We start from the raw sequence: 19,818 nt of genomic DNA on the forward strand, positions 1-19,818 counted from the left end.
GCTGGGCATTCGGCCAAAGTGAATTGTGCGGATTTCTTCATGACTGATGATAATCAGTAGTATTACTGGCTCTAGTGATAAGTTTGCCAAGGTCTGTTATTTCATTGAAACATACAATTATATATACTATGCACATATATGATTTGCTGATAATACAATTATATATACTACGCACATACAATTATATATACTATGCACATTTCGAAAGTTCAAGTCTTCGGTTATTTTTGTTGCTTCCCATCCCATTCTTCCAGTTTTAATTATAGGCACAAGAGATGCTATTCATTTGTGGGGCACAAATTTCAGGAAATTACCTATGATGCTCTTATGAAACATGTTAGAATAAACCTGAGGCATACCGTCGATCATCCGAGGATTAAGCAATCACATGAGCACGGCACCGAGATTTGTTAACGAGTTTAACCATCATGGCTACATCCCCGGGGATTGACTACGGCTCCTCCTCCCCATGACACCGCTACAATACCGCACCCTGGCTGCCTGGGCGCCGGCACACGCCGTCGGCTCCCCTGCATGCTTGTGCTGTTATGTTGGCATAGGTTACATTGTGCGTCTACCCCCTCATTATATAGAAGGCCTAAGATACAAGTGTCCTATTTGGACACAACTCCAAATCCCATCTACGCACAGTCCAAATCCAAATCTAACTACAACCTACCTTATACAAATAATATTCGACACAATTCTAACAAACTCCACCTTGGCGAATATTCTCCACCACCTTAGATTTATCCATGCGTAGAACCTCCATGTACATTTTACTTGAGATATGTCATGAGCACCACTGCTACTCCCAAACTCCCTTTGACTCCACCTGCGACTGTAGTTCCTTCTCGTCCTCTTCACAATCAACACGCGAGCAAAATTAAGTTTCGCATTACTCTACTTTGTGCTCCCAACTCTCAGAGTATCTGCTCAATGCCACCACACACCGATAACTGATCTACGTGAAAGTGAACAACTCACATATTGGACGCCACATATAAGAGTTACATGTACTCAACATCACCGCTCTTTGATGACCGTCGGTCTGAAACTTGAAGGAATTTCACTGTCGCCCTGTGTCAACCTGAGTAAAATTCGCAGTTGTCTCATCCTTTTTTCCCGGATAGTCTCTGACATGTCCCACAGCTATAACACCCCACATCCTTTTGTACTTGTCATCCACACTTTTCCATGTGCACCGAACACCACAGAATATACGGCCATGTACTCTCTCAACTTTTGACAATTACAGACCTTCCGCCACTTTCTCAGATTCTCCATCGTCATCTCCTGTCCATCAACTAGCACTGATAGACCCAGTCACCAACTTAAATCCGGTACTCGTCAACACTGCTTCGACACCCCTGCACACTTTATCCGGCCACATGTCTCACCATTAGTGCCTTGTTCTGTCGATCTGTCCCGTGCTTACCGCATGGATCACCGCTATCACCGCGTCGAGCCTCTGCAGTCCTGGTCGGGTTTGCCGAGTAGTTAGCCGACACCGTCTCAACCCCAACTGCAGAGAACCACCGGTCATCACTGACCGATGCCGAGTATCACGTCTCCATCAGACCATTGGTACCTAGTTCGACCCACATGTCTCTCGCCATCCCCCTGAAATAGGCTTCAATTCTCCGATCTTACACCGTAGCCCCTCCATCAGTACTAAGTGAAGTCTTCTGCCAGGCTCCATCTCCACCTTCAACATGCCTCTATGTAGCTGCGCCATGCTACGCTTGCCCCGTCGACTTCAAGCTCTCTTGTGTGCGCATCATCTTGAATCAACCCCGCGCCATAGTCTGTCAAAGACGCACAAGCCCTTACGCCTGCGCCATGTGTTTCCACGCCCCAGAAGTCGGCCACCATCAGCATCACGCTCATATGTCGTCATCGTCGAAATCACGGCCGTCTTCAGCTTTGACCAACATCCCTATCGATCCATCAGACTGTCCAGTCGGACCCAGCAGAAATAGTCCGACTACAACCATGCTCCCCCCTGCGTCGTCTTCGCCCGCGCATCATCGTGCATTGCTTGATGCCCATTGTATGTATGATCCCTTCCACGACGTGTTTTTCCACACCGGTATGTCATGTACAACTTTCGTGTACACCAAGAAGAAAGTGCCCAAAAGAACCTTCCTTGTTGCATGTCATATCGCAATGTAGCAAAACCAGTCAAATATTACTTTGACCAAGCCAGGACATGTCTCGTGATTCCTTCCATGGGCAACATCATCTTTTTTTTCAAAATGGAGGCAAAAGTTTTGCCTTATCGATTAATTAAGAGGAAGATAATTGCCCAGTTAACTTATGAAAAACCGGGCGAAAACCAATACGAACGAAGCACATACTAACTCCTCACACGGCAGGCAACCCCACAACCGCACAGGTGACCCCGCCAGTCTCTTCGAAAACTCAACATCCACAGAACCCGACATTGCTACTACACCAAGAGACCGCCGACAATAACCCGACATTGCTACTACACCAAGAGACCGCCGACAAGAACACCTAGACACAAGGCATCTGACACCTCGCGAGGACGGGCCGAGATATCGAAGGTGATCCATCAAGCAGTCAGAGATGCCTTGCCTTTGGAGCCACTCTTTCCTTTGCCCACCTTCTTTTGCTTGCCCCTTATTGGTGTCCCAATCAAGAGGCAAGCAATCGACCTACCCAAACAAGGTATAGCAGTCTCCACACTGGCGATCAAGTCACAAAGTTCCTTCGCGAAGAGAGCATATGGGTTTGGAGTAGGTGGCAAAACACGTGGATCAGTGGTCGTGTCACTCCCAGGCATCACCTGCTCGATGGTCGCAGACGAGGGATGGGAAAAAACATCTGAAACACCATGCTCCATGACACCGAGAGGTAGGTTGCCTGACACCTGACACCCAATGGACTTAGGCGAGCGAGACATAACAACATCTAAATCACCACACTCCTCGGCATCAAGTTTTTAGCTAGACTCCCGAGGTGATGCAGGCAACAAATCCGCAATCGAGATCGCCGAGGGGGCCACCTTCAGTTGTTCGACGGACAGAGGCAAAACCGGAGCCCCACACAGGTCCCGAAGCTCAGGCAACACCATCTTTAATCTTTTTTTTCTTTCCAAACAAATCTCATGGTAGCGCATTGCATATTCACCTCCACGTGGACCAGCCATCATGGCGCAACTCCTGCCAGCCGCTGGCACGAGGCCAGTCAACATGGGCCTAGTTCGCCACCACCCAGTGCCTGGTCTTTGGCTTCGCTGACTGGGCCATGTGCCTCAGTGCGCCGGGCCTGCTCCGGGCCGGCTGCTCCGAACCTCTGACTGCCTACCAGCCCACGAACGTGGAAGTGTACCGCGCGTCAATCTGATACCATCGTGAACTCGGCTACTGCACCTTCCGTCGTTGCCAGGATCAGTCCGTCGCTCACGAAGACCTACCATGTCCACGCCGCCAGAGTCTTCAGTCTGAGCGAAAACTTGTCGAGTTCCACGCTGATGCCGCTACGTGCTTCTCTGATTGCCCTTTGATTGCTGCCAATCCGCACAAATCACTTGATCACGTCGCCGATCCGATCAAACAAGTCGCCATCTGTCGTGGCCGCAACATTCGATCTCTCAGCCACACGTGGATCAAGTTCCGACCTCCGCCGCTCCTTTGGATCAAAAATCCGCCGCCTCCATGAACCTTGCTCTGATACCACTTTTTAGAATCAATCTGAGGCAATACCATCGATCATCCGTGGATTAAGCAATCACACGAGCACGACATCAAAATTTGTTAATGATGTTCACCATCATGGCTATATCACAGGGCTTGACTATGGGCACTTCTCCCCATGACACCGCTACAATACCGCACCCTGGCCGCCTGGGTGCCGGCACACGCCGTTGGCTCCCGGCCCCTGCACGCCTATGCTGTTATGTTGGCATATGTTACATCGTGCTTTTACCCCCACATTATATAAGAAGCCTAGGATACAATTGTCCTACTTGGACATGACTCCACATCCAATCTACGTAGATTTCAAATCCAAGTCCAACTATTACCTACGTTGTACAAATAATATTCAACACAATTCTAACAAAACATACGCACCACCCCTCACTACAAAAAAAAGACACATCTGTGACATTTTGGGCCGAACGAATTTTTTTCCTGTCATACTTATGACACTTCTATGATGATAATTATGAAAAAACCCGGTATCATCATAGATGTGGTGGGCTCTTAATTCTATGACAAAAAATCATGACAGAAAATGGGCTTCTCGTCCTGGGCGGGCCGGAGACGCAGCTGCATGAGTTTCTTTGGGCCGTCCATGACGGAAAAAACCGTTGTAGAAGCGAGGGCCAGGAAAAAAAATTCCCGGCTACGGTGGGTGGTCGGGGGCCGAGCGATGCGTGTTTCTCTCGTACCGTACGTGCGTGGGTGCGAGGCGTTGGGCTCTAACAAAACCCGAGCGAGGCGACGCCTAACTGAACCCAAGCGATTGCACTGGAGACTACGCGTTACTGAACCCGAGCGATCGAGCGATTTCTTCGGTACTGCTGCTAACTCAAGCCGATCGATGTTGTCTCTGGATGAACAGTGAGCGTTGCTGGGGGGTTTGGATGAACAGTTCCCGGTGGGGTGGATGAACAGGACCCCGTGGTGGTGCCTCTGGATGAACAGGACCCCGATCAATCCAGCCGGTTGGGGCTGGATGAACATGACACCATGGAGGGCTGGATGAACAGGATGACCCCGTGGAGGGCTGGATGAACAGTAGGCGGTGAAGGGCTGGATGAACAGTAGCCCGTGGAGGTGTGGTTGAATAGGAGCCCGTGGAGAGGGGTGGTTGAACAGTAGCCGGTGGAGTAGCGCGCGGTGGAGGCTGGATGAACAGGAGCCCGTGGATGAACAGGAGCAGGTTGAGGCTGGAGGAGGTCGACGGTGGATGAACAGTAGCCCGTGGAGGCTGGAGAAGGTTAACGGTGGAGATGAACAGTATCCCATGGAGATCCGTTTTGTGGTACACCACACCCCTCCTCATGAACAGGACCCCCGTTTCGACCGTAGCAATCCAACACAAGTCCGTTTCCTCCGTTTTGCGGTACGCTACAGCCCTCCCGATCAACAGGACCCCGTTTCGACCGTAGGAGGTCCAATACAAGTCCGTTTCCTCCGTTTTGCGGTACGGCAGACCCCTCCTGATGAACAAGATCCTGTTTTAAACGTGGCCGGTCAAACACAAGGCCGTTTCCTCCGTTCTGCGGTACGCCAGGACTCGTTTCCATCGCCTGTTTCATCCAAGCCCTCGCGATGAACATGACAACGCATTCCGTTCTGACCCATCCGGTTGGCTCCCCATGAACACGACGACGACGTTGTTTCTCCGTTCTTACCTAGCCATCTACACGAGCCCTGGCCGTACGTATGCGCGAGTAGGCGTTCGAGACCCCACTCGTATGTACGTACGTGGCCGTATTTACTTTCTTGCACCCTGGCCGATGTACGTACGTGTACATTCTACGTGCGCGCCTCTACTACGACACGCTTGCGCCTCTACTACGACACGTGCGCGCCTCTACGTCGACCAGTATGTACGTACACGTTCGCGACCAGAATGACAACGCTACGTACGCTTCAACCAGGTGGGTCCCGACTATCAGGCACTTCCTTGCGTGCGAAAATGTAGCTGGTGGGTCCCAGCAGTCATAGGGGTGAATCATTTTTTTGTTGCCCGGACGCACTTCCTTGCGTGCAAAGATGTAGCTGGTGGGTCCCAGCAGTCAGTGGGGAAACATTTTTTTTCTTGAAATACGGTGGCCCGACCGGTGGGTCCCCGCTGTTAGGTGGAGGAATAATTATTTTGCACGTAATGAGGAGGCACTTCCTTGCGGCCGCCGTGGACCCAGCTGTCAGCCTCTCCATGTACAGTACTCTTCCGATGGAAATCGTTCCTTGACCACGTTGACCACGCCATGCCGAGAGCTCCAGGGCGGTGGACGATGGCGAGGCCTAGGAATGGGATGACGCGGAGCCGGGGAAGATGCTGGAGTGGAAGCCCGCGCGGAGAGGAGTACGAGGGTTCACTGGTTAGGCTGCGGTGTGAGGCTGCCGTCGCCACAGGGCCTGACCAGCGATGGGAATAGTAGGGGGCCGTGAGGCCTCCGCGGCAGCATAGCCGGCCACGGGAGGCAGGAGCATGCGGCACTACAGGCGCTGCTTTGGGCGGCTGGAGCAAGAAGACTAGAGGTTGAAGAAGCACTACGTCCGTTGGATGGACATCGTACGGTCACTGGAGCTAGAATCGTTCATATTGACTAAGTTGAAAAAGCCCTCCGTCCATGTCAACTTAGTAGGCCCACAAGTTAGACTCCCACCATGGAGGGTTCCCTGACTCGCCGAGGAGGAGGAGGAGGTGTCTAGTTGGGAAGCTTAATGTACTTCTTCCTCCAAAGACATGTATTCCTTAAAGTAGCTCCCAGATGATCTCCCTTCACCTGTAGGGAAGTCAAGCTCCAGCTCCTCAAATCGCTCCATTATTTCATCCATCGTCACAAAATCATAGCCATGTGGAATCATACGGAAATGAAAAGTACCCTCATCTTGAGGAGATATAACAGAGCCGGCCGCCGCCTTCAAAGTCAGGTTCTGGCATTTCGTCATTAGCTCGTAATTTGCAGCCTCCGTGATACTATCCACGGGGTAGAGATGGGCCGTGAAATTAGACTGAACGAGCTCTGTGGAAGCCACGCTGCTTCTCCGTTGAGATGGTGGGGTAGCTTCTGGGGCAGCGTCGAAGCAAGGATCTTGTGCCGCTGAGATGGTTGGTCAGTACCTCACTGCCTCTCAAGTTCCTCTAGCACTGCTATTCTCTCATTGAGCTTCTCCATTTCGCTCACTTCCACTTTCCTCTTTCTCTCTCGCCATCTATAACCACCGGTGCCGGGAAACCAATGCACCCACGGAACGGAGCCGGGTGTGCCTTGTGTTTGTCCAGGGTGCTCAGGATTCCTGAGGGCCACTATCAGCTCGTCCTTCTCGCTGTCAGGAATGAACATCCCTTCCTGCGCTTCCCTGATATCACTACAAAAAAAAAGACACATCCATGACATTTTAGGCCGAACGAAATTTTTTCCTGTCATACTTATGACACTTCTATGACGATAATTGTGACAAAACCCAGTATCATCATAGATGTGGTCGGCTCCTACTTCTATGACAAAAAATCATGACAAAAATGGGCTTTTCGTCCTGGGCGGGCCGGAGACGCAGCAGCATGACATTCTTTGTGTCGTCCATGACGGTAAAAACTGTGATAGAAGCGAGGGCGAGGAAAATATCGGGGTGTTCCCGGTTAAGGTGGGCGGTCGGGGCCGAGCAATGCATGGAGGTTTGCGCATTTCTCTCGTACACGCACGCGCATGGGTGCGAGGCGTTGGGCTCTAACTGAACCCGAGCGGAGCATTCGCCTACTGAACCCGATCAATTGCACTACGAGCTACGTGTTACTGAACCCGAGCGATCGATCGATGGCTATTAAACGAACCCGATCGAGCGATTCTTTCACTACTACTGCTAACTGAAGCCGATCGATGCTGCCTCTGAATGAACAGTGAGTGTTGCAGGGGGGTTTGGATCAGTTCCAGTGGGGTGGATGAACAGGACCCTGTGGTGTTGCCTCTAGATGAACAGGACCCCGATCGATCGAGCCGGTTGGGGCTGGATGAACAGGACCCCGTGGAGGGCTGGATGAACAGGACGGCCCCGTGGAGGGTTGGATGAATAGTAGGCGGTGGAGGGGTGGATGAACAGTAGCTTGTGGAGGAGTGGATGAACAGGAGCCCGTGGAGAGGGCTGGTTGAACAGTAGCCGGTGGAGTAGCGCGCGGTGGAGGCTGGATGAACAGGAGCCCATGGATGAATAGTCGCAGGTGGAGGCTGGAGGAGGTCGGTGGTGGATGAATAGTAGCCCGTGGAGGCAGGAGGAGGTCGACGGTGGAGATGAACAGTATCCCGTGGAGTCCCATTTTGCGGTACGCCACACCTCTCCCGATGAACATGACCTCTGTTTCGACCGTAGCGCTCCAACACAAGTCCGTTTCCTCCGTTTTGCGGTACGCCTCACCCCTCCCGATCAACAGGACCCTGTTTCGACCATATGAGGTCCAATACAATTCCGTTTACTCCGTTTTGAGGTACACCAGACTCCTCCTGATGAATAGGATCTCGTTTCGAACATGGCCGGTCGAACACAAGGCCGTTTCCTCCGTTCTGCAGTACGCCAGGCCGATTGGCTCTCCCGATGAACACGACGATGCATTCCATTTCGACCCAGCCGGTTGGCTCCCCATGAACACAACGACGCCGCTGTTTCTCAGTTCTGACCCAGCCATGTACACGAGCCCTGGCCGTACGTATGCGCGAGTAGGCGTTCGAGACCCCGCCCGTATGTACATACGTGGCCGTATTTTCTTTCTTGCACCCTGGTCATTATACGTACATGTACATGCTATGTGCACGCCTCTACTACGACACATGCTCGCATCTACATCAACTAGTATGTACATACACATTCGCGACCAGAATGACAACACTACATACGCTTCGACAAGGTGGGTCCCGACTGTCAGGCACTTCCTTGCGTGCGAAGATATAGCTAGTGGGTCCCAGCAATCAGGGGGCGAATCATTTTTTTTACCCGTAATATGGACTCACTTCCTTGCATGCGAAGATGTAGCTGATACGTCCCAGCAGTCAAGGGGAAATGATTTTTCAGGAAATATGATGGCCCGTCCGGTGGGTCCCTGCTATCAGGTGGAGGAATAATTATTTTGCGCGTAATAAGGAGGAACTTCCTTGCGGCCGTAGTGGACCCAGCTGTCAGCCTCTCCATGTACAGTACTCTTCCATTGGAAGTCGTTCCTTGACCACGTTGACCTCGCCGCGCTGAGAGCACTAGGGAGGTGGACGACGGCGAGGCCTAGGAAGGGGACGACATGGAGCCGGGGAAGACGCGACAGTGGAAGCCCGCATGGAGAGGAGTACGAGGGTTCATTGGTTCGGCTGCGGTGTGAGGCTGTCGTGGCCACAGGGCCTGGCCAGCGATGGGAATAGTAGGGGGCATTGAGGCCTCCGCGGCGGCACAACAGGCCATGGGAGGCAGGAGCATGCAGCACGACCGGCGCTGCTTTGGGCGGCTGGAGGAAGAAGACCATAGGTTGAAGAAGCACTACGACCGTTGGATGGACATTGTACGGTCACTAGAGCTAGAATCGTTCATATTGACTAAGTTGACAAAGCCCTCCGTCCCCGTCAACTTAGTAGGCCCACAAGTCAGCCTCCCACCAAGGAGGGTCCCAGGTAGCAGGGAGGGTATTCATTTTTTTGTGCGTAATAAGGAGGCACTTCCGGTGGGTCCGAGCTGACAGAGGGGGGAACGTTTTTTTCATGAAATACGGTGGCCCATCCGATGGGTCCCAACAGTCAGGGGGGATGTTTTTTTTCGCGAAATACGGTGGCCCGTCCGGTGGGTCCTTGTTGTCAGGTGGAGGAATAATTATTTTGCGCGTAATAAGGATGCACTTCCTTGCTGCTGCCTGATACGTCTCCGTCATATCTATAATTTTTGATTGTTCCATGCCAATTTTGTTCAATTTTCATATACTTTTGGCAACTTTTTATACTATTATTGGGACTAACATATTGATCCAGTGCCCAGTGCCAATTCCTGTCGGTTGCATGGTTTATGTTTCGTGGAAACCCCATATCAAACGGAGTCCAAATGGGGTAAAAACAGACGGAGAATTATTTTGGAATATTTATGATTTTTGGAAAGTAAAATAAATGCGAGACGGTGCCCGAGGGGGCCAGGAGACAGGGGGCGCGCCCTGGACTCTCCTGGGCCCCCCTAAGGCAGTTGACGCTCTTCTTTTCCCGCAAGAAAGCTAATTTTATGAGAAAGATCTCGGCGAAAGATTCACCCCAATCGGAGTTACGGATCTCCGGATATAAAAGAAACGGTGAAGGGGCAGAATCTGAGAACGCGGAAACAAAGAGAGACAGAGAGACAGATCCAATCTCGGAGGGGCTCTCGCCCCTCCCACTCCATGGGAGCCAAGGACCAGAGGGGAAACCCTCCTACCATCTAGGGAGGAGGTCAAGGAAGAAGAAGAAGAAGAAGGGGGCCCTCTCCCCCTTGCTTCCGGTGGCGCCGGAACACTGCCGGGCGCCATCATCATCACCGCGATCTTCACCAACACCTTCATCACCTTCCCACATCTATATTCAGCGGTCCACTCTCCCACAACCCATTGTACCCTCTACTTGAACATGGTGCTTTATGCTTCATATTATTATCCAATAATTTGTTGCCGTCCTATGACGTCTGAGTAGATTTTCGTTGTCCTACCGGTGATTGATGAATTGCTATGATTGGTTTGAATTGCATGTTTTATTATTGGTGTTGTCCTATTGTGCCCTCCGTGTCGCGCAAGCATGAGGGATCCCCGCCGTAGGGTTTTCAATATGTTCATGATTTGCTTATGGTGGGTGGCGTGAGTGATAGAAGCACATACCCGAGTAAGTAGGTTGTTTGCGTATGGGATAAAGGGGACTTGATGCTTTAATGCTATGGTTGGTTTTTACCTTTATGATCTTTAGTAGTTGCGGATGCTTGCTAGAGATCCAATCATAAGTGCATATCCAAGAAGAGAAAGTATGTTAGCTTATGCCTCTCCCTCAAATGGAATTGCAATAGTGATTACCGTTCTAGTAACGTAGTCCATTGCTTAGGGACAATTTCACAACTCCTACCACCACTTTTCCACACTTGCTATATTTACTTTATTGCATCTTTATCTAAACAGCCCCTACTTTTTAATTACGTACTATTTAGTATCTAGCAAACCTATCCAACAACACCTACTAAGTACTTCTAGTTTCATACTTGTTCTAGGTAGCGACCATTAAGCGTGCGTAGAGTCGTATCAGTGACAGATAGGACTTGAGAGAATATTTGTTCTACCTTTAGCTCCTCGTTGGGTTCGACACTCTTACTTATCGAAAGAGGCTACAATTATCCCCTACACTTGTGGGTTATCAAGACCTTTTTCTGGCGCCATTGCCGGGGAGTCATAGCGTGGGGTGAATATTCTCGTGTGTGCTTGTTTGCTTTATCACTAAGTAATTTTTATTTGTTGTTCTAAGTTGTTCTCTATCTTTAGTTATGGATATGGAACACAAAATACCAAAAAAAGTTAGGTGTAGATGCTACTCATGGAGATGGGGAACCTCCTAAAACTCTCGATGCTCGTTATGTGAATACAATTACAATATTAATGCATTTATTGAGAAAGTCTCTGTTGTCCAAGAAGAGACTAATATTTTGCAGGAAGCTATGGAAAATAAATTGATGAAACTGTGAGCTCATTGGATGAAAAAGATGATGAGGAGAGCGAAGAACAAAAGGAGGAAGAGCGGATTGATCACCCGTGCCCACCTTCTAATGAGAGTAACTCTTCAACTCATACATTGTTTAATTCCCCTTCGTGTTACCGAAGGATGATTGCTATGATCCTGTTGATTCTCTTGAAATATCCCTTTTTGATGATGCTTGCTATGCTTGTGGCCAAGATGCCGATATGAATTATGCTTATGGAGATGAACTTGCTATAGTTCCTTATGTTAAACATGAAATTGTTGCTATTGCTCCCACACATGATAGTCCTATTATCTTTTTGAATTCTCCAAACTACACTATATCGGAGAAGTTTGTGCTTATTAAGGATTATATTAAGGGGTTGCCTTTTACCGTTGCACATGATGATTTTGATGAATGTAATATGCATGTGCTTGCTGCTCCTACTTGCAATTATTATGAGAGAGGAACTATATCTCCACCTCTCTACGTTTTCAATATGATAAAATTGCAAGAAGCTGCTTATACTATGCATTGGCCTTTACTTGGTGTGCATGAATTGTTCTTTTATGACATGCCAATGCATAGGAAGAGAGTTAGACTCATGATATATTTTACTTTGTGCCCACTACTAAATTATAAATCATTGTTAATTAAAATTGGCTTTGATATACCTTGGGATCCGGGTGGATCCATTACTTGAGCACTATATGCCTAGCTTAATGGCTTTAAAGAAAGCGTTGCCAAGGAGACAACCCGGAAGTTTTAGAGAGTCATTTATTTCTATTGAGTGTTTTTATATAGTTTAAAAACAAAAATAAAATAAAGAGGGGAACCTAAAAACTTTTCAAAAAGGAAAGTGAAAGTGAGAGAGACAAGCATTGTTGAAATGGGAGAGCTCCTTGAACTTTGTTCATGGTCACGGAAACTTTGTGAATCTTAATTGCAGAAACTTTTCATCAAAAAAAATTATCCCCTTGTACAATTCCATTGTATTATAAAAATAATGTGCCAAGGTTTGCCTTTAGGATGTTTACAATGCTTGTTGGTTTGTACGGTGCAGGACAGAAACATTGGCTGTAGTGCTTGATTTTTTATATTTTGCTGGAACGTCAAATGGTTTTGATTCCTATTGCACTGTCTTGTTGTACAAATTTTTTATTGTTCCTAATTTTGGTAGAATGTTTGGGGTACCAGAAGTATGGTGAATGTTCAGATTGCTACAGACTGTTCTGTTTTTGACAGATTCTATTTTTGATGCATAGTTTGCTTGTTTTGATGAATCTATCAATTTATATCAGTGGATTAAGCCATGAAAACGTTATATTACAGTAGACACAATGCAAAAACAAAATATGAATTGGTTTGCTACAGTACTTAGAGTAGTGATTTGCTTTATTATACTAACGGATCTTACCGACACTAGTAGAAAAGGGGGCATTTGTCCCGGTTCGTAAGGGCCTTTAGTCCCGGTTCTTGAACCAGGACTAAAGGGTCGTTACTAATGCCTCCACCCTTTAGTCCCGGTTCTAACACGAACCGGGACAGATGGGCCTCCACGTGGCCACTGCGAGCAGCCCAGGCAAGGGGGTCTTTGGTCCCGGTTGGTGACTTGAACCGGGATCAAAAGGCTTCCACGTGTCAGCAGCTGAGGTTTTCCTTTTTTTTAAAAAAAGTGGCTGGTTTAGGGGTTTTGGGGGTTAATTTTAGGTTGTTATTAGCTAGCTAATAGATAGAAGTGTCCTCTCTTATATCTTCGTCCTTGGTTTACCAACGCTAGCTACTGCTATGTTCATTTCACCCGCTGATATATAATAACTCATGCATGCGCGCATCATACATCATCATATATAATAACAAGTCCTACTAATCATGCATCATCATACAACTTCTACTCGTTATTAATAACAAGTCATACGATCATCATCCTCATAGTCATCGAAGCCAACCATACATAATTGTTCTTAGCACATGATCATCAGCATCAGGTAGGACCTAAACACCCTTAAGGTAAAATAGCATAAAACAATATAGAACCTGACTCTCCATTATGAAGAATGGAGATCATCCTGTCTCCAATTCTTGCGCTTCGCCTCCTTTTGCTTGCAAGAAGCTCCTTACGACTGTCCATACATTTTTTCCATTCTTTGATTGTCATGTCTCCACTTCTTTTAGAAATCCGGTATGGACAATTGAGATTCGTAGGACGACCTGGTTGTATGTTAAAAACATCAAGGTGACCGTGCGTATACATCAGATGAGGCACACAATCATTCGGGATTATCTGTTGAAAAACATAGTAATAACTTCGTAGTTAGCAATGATGTACTAGTTTTAGAAGTATTTAAAAAAGATGCAGGGATGTCGTAATAGTAAAAAATCTTACCAGGGTATCTCCATGGTAGTTACCGTAGTTCAACACGTGCACTAGTGGCACGTATTGACCATAATGTTGAGGAGTTCGATTGTAGACATTGTAATTCTCAAGATCAGTACAAAATGCGATCAGATGATTTTTCTCCTTATAAGTTAATTCGGAGCCATCGGCGTAATGGGTTTTGTCTACCATTTTCCGCACATTCTTTGAAGAATGAAAATAAGCTGTCAATGGAAACAAGCTGTCAACTATTTTGAAATAAACAATATAAATTACTTAATAACTATGTTAAGCTCACATGGGGGAAGAATTGGAGGTGTATCCACAAGGACCCAAATGCCCATATTGTCTTGCTGGATTGTAGGATCACCAAGATCCATGGTGACAAGCATACCCTCATCAAAACCATACATCTTGCAAAGTGCTTCCCAATTTTTGCAACCAAAATGGGTTACACTCTCAGTATTGTACAGCTTTACTTGAAAATCCCCACCATGATGGGTCCTTAGGAGAATTTTTTTTGGTTTCCATACTTTCATGGTCTTCAAAACCCATCCTCTCCAAGACATAGCGTCTTGCATAGCATGGGATAAGCTAGTCGAATTGGAAAAGATGAAAAATACACGTTAAAATAGTTGAATTCGTGCTTAATTACGAAAAAAATATTGTCGTCGTTGTGTACCGTATGAACATCGAAGGTCTCCTCGAGCTTAATGCTGAAGCGCTGATCTTCGTCCAGCTCAATGAACCTGTCGCACATACCCCGGTCGTCGTGGCACCAGTCGCACTCCCCCGGGCGGTTTTCGTCGTCCGAGTACGTCATTTCCGGCCTAATTTCATAATTCAAATATTAAATATATGTACTAAAAAACCTAAATTAGATCATTATTATTAATCACGGGTTGACTATCGGTGATGGTACGTAGCTCCTCCTTTCATTCCCGAGTGCATTATTACAACAAATTGTCTAGCACACGGGAATGAAGGAGAAGCTACCCCCACGACGGCGTGGATGATGGAGGGGGCTCCTAGATTTCTGCATAGAGTGCTCTTCAATTTTAGCATTCAAAGTAGGAGTACTTTTCCAATATGAGCATTCAATAAGCAAAACCAAATCGTAAAATAAAGTAGTATTCAAATTAGCATGCATTCAATTATAACCAAAAGTACATCATCTCTTGTGTCCGTACATCGTCGAATACTCCTCGAATACTATCATACATATAGCATCGCTAATTAATACAGCTAGAACCGTAGCGCCCGACGGGTAACGTCGCGGGCGGTGGACACCCAAAGATAAGGAACGATCACGGGATCATAGCTCCAGTGAGATCCTGAAGAACCTGCCAGGTATTGTCGAGCCTGCCCTCCAACGCAACCATGTAGCGACGGACGTGCTCGTCCTCCTCTCTGACACGGTGACGTACCACCTCCGCGGTGTCCGGAAGCCTCGGCACCGTCACTGGCCCACGCGACCGCCACCAAACAAGGATCGGGTCAACAACGGGCTGCCTCCTCACCAACCTACGTCCCCCAGAAGGTAGCACCTCGCAATACCAGCCCGGCGGAGCCCAGTCCCGAACATGGCCCTGATCAAGCAGGCCTCCACCGCCGAGTCGACGACAACGAGGATGCAGGATAGGCATCGTCGATGTCGATGCGGGAACTACTTCTATATATAGTTAAATAAAATAGTTTTATTAATTAAATCAACTAGTTCAACTACTAAGCACTTACTATAAATAAATAAAGTAATACTTATTAAAAATAAACTACTTCTATATATAGTAAAATAAATTGGTTTATCAAATCAACTAGCTAGTTCAACTATATATGAAGCACTTACTATAAATAAAATAAAGTACTACTTACTAAAAATAAACTAGTTTAACTATAGTTCTATTATTTTTCTAACTAATTTTCCTATACATACACAATAAATTGACAAAGAAAATACTATGAACAAAAAAATCATTAAAATACTATGAACAAAAAAATCAATGAACTACAAAAAAATCATTAAAATTCTATGAACAAAATTAGAACAGAAAAGAATCATAAAAATTATATGAACAGAAAAAAATCATAAAAATTTGACATCTAAATTACTTACACAATATGAAAAAATTGACATCTAAATTACAACAGAAAAAAATCATAAAAATTTGACATCTAAATAACAACAAAAAAAATCATAAAAAATCGAACACAATATGAACAAATTAATTACACAATATGAAAAAAAATCTAACAGAAAAATCTATGAACTACACATCTAACAAAAAAATCAATGAACTACAAAAAAATCATTAAAATTCTATGAACAAAATTAGAACAGAAAAAAATCATAAAAATTTGACATCTAAATTACTTACACAATATGAAAAAAATTGACATCTAAATTACAACAGAAAAAAATCATAAAAATTTGACATCTAAATAACAACAGAAAAAATCATAAAAAATCTAACACAATATGAACAAATTAATTACACAATATGAAAAAAAATCTAATAGAAAAATCTATTAACTACACATCTAACAAGAAAAATCAATGAACTACAAAAAAATCATTAAAATTCTATGAACAAAATTAGAACAGAAAAAAAACATAAAAATTTGACATCTAAATTACTTACAAAATATGAAAAAAAATGACATCTAAATTACAACAGAAAAAAATCATAAAAATTTGACATCTAAATTACAACAGAAAAATCATAAAAAAATCTAACACAATATGAACAAATTAATTACACAATATGAAAAAAAATCTAACAGAAAAATCTATGAACTACACATCTAAATTACTACACATCTAACAAAAAAATCTATGAACTACAAAAAAATCTAACAAGATTAACTACACATCTAAATTAACTACTACTAACGTCAAATTAAATTAGTTGCTTACGGCGACGGCGACGGCGGCGACGGCGGCGGCGGCGACGGCAACGGCGAGGTGCGGCACGGGGCGGGCGGGGCGGCGACGGCGTCGGGGCGGCGCGGGCCGGGGCGGGCGGGGCGGCAACGGCGTCGGGGCGGCGCTGGCTGGGGCGGGCGGGGCGGCGACGGCGTCGGGGCGGCACGGGACGGGGCGGTGTGGGACAGCGCCGGGGTGGCACGAGATGGGCCGGGAAGATGGATTCGCCGCCGTCGGGGGAGAGCAGGGGAGAAGAGATTGAAGTGGGGATGGGCGGTTCTGAAATTTTTCCTAAGTGCTACTTATATAGCAAAGGCATTGGTCCCGGTTCGTGGCACCAACCGGGACTAATGCCCCCCTTTAGTCCCGGTTGGTGGCACCAACCGGGACCAAAGGCCTCTTTTCAGCAGCCCAAAGGGCGGGAAGCAGAGGCCTTTGGTCCCGGTTGGAGGCACCAACCGGGACTAAAGGGGGGGCATTGGTACCGATTGGTGCCACGAACCGGTGCCAATGCACCCCTTTAGTTCCGGTTGGTGCCACCAACCGGGAGTAAAGGCCATGTGCTACCCGCGTCGCGGCATGAAAGTTTAGTCTCACCTCGCTAGCTGAGAGAGCTCGAGAGTGGTTTATAAGCCCTAGTCCCGCTGCCCTCTCGAGCTCCTCTCAAATGCAGGCTTACGGGCCTAAACGCACTATATGTGCCTGTGGGCCTATTGGGCCTATTGCGGGCCTGAATCCTGGCCCATTGTTGGGTCTCTAGTCGTATTCAGGCCGTGGTAGCCCTTTAGGTGGCACTTTTTTATTTTATATATTTTAATTTTTTGCTTTGAATTATTTATTTTCTTTTGATTTTTCCTTTTTTTATTTTTTTTTCTTTTAGCTCAGATTAATTATAATCTTTCTAATTACTTACTTATTTATTTTATGATAATTTTTTTTGCTATTAAAGTTTGTTACAAAATTCTAATTACTTATTTATGTTCTTTTATGATAATTCTTTTTGTTTTAATGTTTTGAGCAGAATTCTAATTACTTATTTATTTTCTTTTATGATAATTCTTTTTTGCTTTTAATGTTTTGAACGGAATTCTAATTACTTATTTATTTTCTTTTGTGATAATCCTTTTTGCTATTAAAGTTTGTAAAAAAATTCTATATAATTTTAGTTTCAGTAATACTAGAGGTTTATAAAAGCTTTTTAGTTGATTTTTTCAGTACCAATTCTAAGGCTGTTACGAAGGCATTTTATTTGGTACAGGTTTTAAGGCTGGTGCCCCACGAGCACCTTTTAGTATAGGTTCGTGCCATGAACCGGTAAAAGAGTTTTTTAGTTGATTCTTTCTGCAGCTGTTTTTTAGTCACACCTCGCCAAGCGAGAGGCACTCGCAGCGGTTTATAAGCCCGAGTGCAGAGACGATGCAGAAGAGGCTCAATACTAACCTACACGTTGCTTAGCTTTAAGCCTTGAGGAATAGGGTAGACTGCACGAAGCTATGTGCAGTGCAGTTTACACTATTCCGAAAGGCTTAAAGCTAACTAACAAGCATTGCCCCTCTTTTTTATTTTTAATGACTTATTACAACTCAGAAAAAAATAGAAAAAAATAAATATAGCAGAAAAGAAAAAAAACTATATAAAAACTACTCAGAAATAAATAGAAGAAAAAATAGTTGTGATTAACTTTACTAAAAAATGAGCATAAATGCGCTTATAGAGAAAATTCAACCTAAATTCATAATTAATTTCTACTAACTTCAGAGAAATTCAATATGAATTTAGGTCAAATTCCCTGTATAAGGGCATCTATTTTCACTTTGAGAGGGAGGGGCTTATAAACGGGTGTGAGCGCCCTTCGGTTCGCGAGGTGAGACTAAACACTGACCGCAACGAGGACCAACCATTTAGTCCCGGTTGGAGGCACGAACCGGGACTAATGGGCTGCCTTTGGTCCCAGTTCAAGCCGCCAACCGGGACCAATGGTGGTGGGCCAGGAGCGAGGCCATAGGTCCCGGTTCGTCCCACGTGGCCCGCCCGGCCCCCGCGGCTCACGAACCAGGTCCAATGCCACCATTGGTCCCGGTTCTGGACTGAACCGGGACTAATGGGCTGACCCGGCCTGGACCATTGCCCCTTTTTCTTCTAGTGCGAGCTTTTTGTTGAAGTTTTGTGTGGATGAAGTGTCTAATCGAGGAGGTCTCGATATGAGGAAAAGTAAGAGAGGCAAGAGCTCAAGCTTGGGGATGCCCAAGGCACCCCAAGTAAATATTCAAGGATACTCAAGCGACTAAGCTTAGGGATGCCCCGGAAGGCATCCCCTCTTTCTTCAACAAGTATCGGCATGTTTTCGTATTCGTTTCTTTCTCGATATGTGCAAGTCTTGGAGCGGCGGCCATTGCCGGCAACAAAAAACACCGAGTGCTTGATGAAATGCCAACAATGTAAAAATAAAACCCTGTGTCCCGTTGGAGCACCATCCATGACCAATGCAACCGATGGACCGGTTTCATCGACCAAGTGAACCATGCTCCACCGAGTGATATGCGAGTAGCGGAGTATGGCCCCTACATCCAAGAGCTATTCAAGCATCGGAACACCAAGTTCGGCCACAAACCCTTCACTTTCCATCATTACTACAAAGAGGGTGGTGGTGGCCGAGAGGGTGGTCGTGCATGCCAAAGATTGGCTCGATCCACAACATATAATATGTTATGTTTGTGGTGATTTTGATTCAAACATTGTGTTTGAAATGATATCTTTTGGCGAACTTTACATGTTTAATTTTGAAAACGCGGTGATGAAACCTTATGTTATAAGGATTATTGCTATCCATGTTTTAATTTGAATGATTTAAGATATGTATTGTGTAGAGATTGTGTTTGTGCGGCTAGTATACAAAACGGCCACAAATTTGATTTTACTCCGCTAACTATAGGGGATCGGCTAGGTGCGGCCACTGTCAGTGGAGTAAAATTTTACTCCACTAACTTTACTCCAACTTTTACTCCACTAACTCTTAAGGGATCGGTTAGAAATGCCCTAGGACGAGTTATCCGTTCACCTTTGTCGCACAATGTAAGTGTATCTGCGATACCTAAACCTGCCTTCTGCCA

The sequence above is a fragment of the Triticum aestivum genome, chromosome 7B (assembly GCF_018294505.1).
Source record: "Triticum aestivum cultivar Chinese Spring chromosome 7B, IWGSC CS RefSeq v2.1, whole genome shotgun sequence".
Classification (NCBI taxonomy): domain Eukaryota; kingdom Viridiplantae; phylum Streptophyta; class Magnoliopsida; order Poales; family Poaceae; genus Triticum; species Triticum aestivum.